This window comes from Colobus angolensis, unplaced genomic scaffold (genome assembly GCF_000951035.1).
Source record: "Colobus angolensis palliatus isolate OR3802 unplaced genomic scaffold, Cang.pa_1.0 Scaffold38, whole genome shotgun sequence".
NCBI lineage: Eukaryota > Metazoa > Chordata > Mammalia > Primates > Cercopithecidae > Colobus > Colobus angolensis.
In genome coordinates, this window is record NW_012117154.1 from 10,186,394 (window position 1) to 10,186,775 (window position 382).

A 382-nucleotide genomic window follows, 5' to 3' on the forward strand; every position below is an offset into this window, starting at 1 on the left:
GTCTTGATCTCCTGACCTCGTGATCCGCCCGTCTCGGCCTCCCAAAGTGCTGGGATTACAGGCTTGAGCCACCGCACCCGGCCTTTTTTTTCTTTTTTTAAATAATGTCTCTGTTGCCCAGCCTGGCTCTCACTACAACCTCCACCTCCCAAGTTCAAGCAGGTCTTGTGCCTCAGTCTCCCGAGTAGCTGGGATTACAGGTGCACGCCACCATGCTGAGCTAATTTTTTGTATTTTTAGCAGAGATGGGGTTTTGCCATGTTGGCCAGGCTGGTCTCAAACATCTGGCCTCAAGTGATCTACCTGTCTCGTCTTCCCAAAGTACTGGGATTACAGGTGTGAGTCATTGTACCTGGCCTCTGCTGGCTCTTCTGTAGTCCAA

At 51.3% G+C, this 382-nt stretch overlaps 1 protein-coding gene across 1 annotated transcript in view; it reads left to right on the forward strand.

The window, feature by feature from the left end:
• The window catches only part of DIP2A (DIP2 disco-interacting protein 2 homolog A (Drosophila)), a 106,971-nt gene that overhangs the window by 63,619 nt on the left and 42,970 nt on the right, over window positions 1-382 (forward strand). The window lies entirely within an intron of this gene.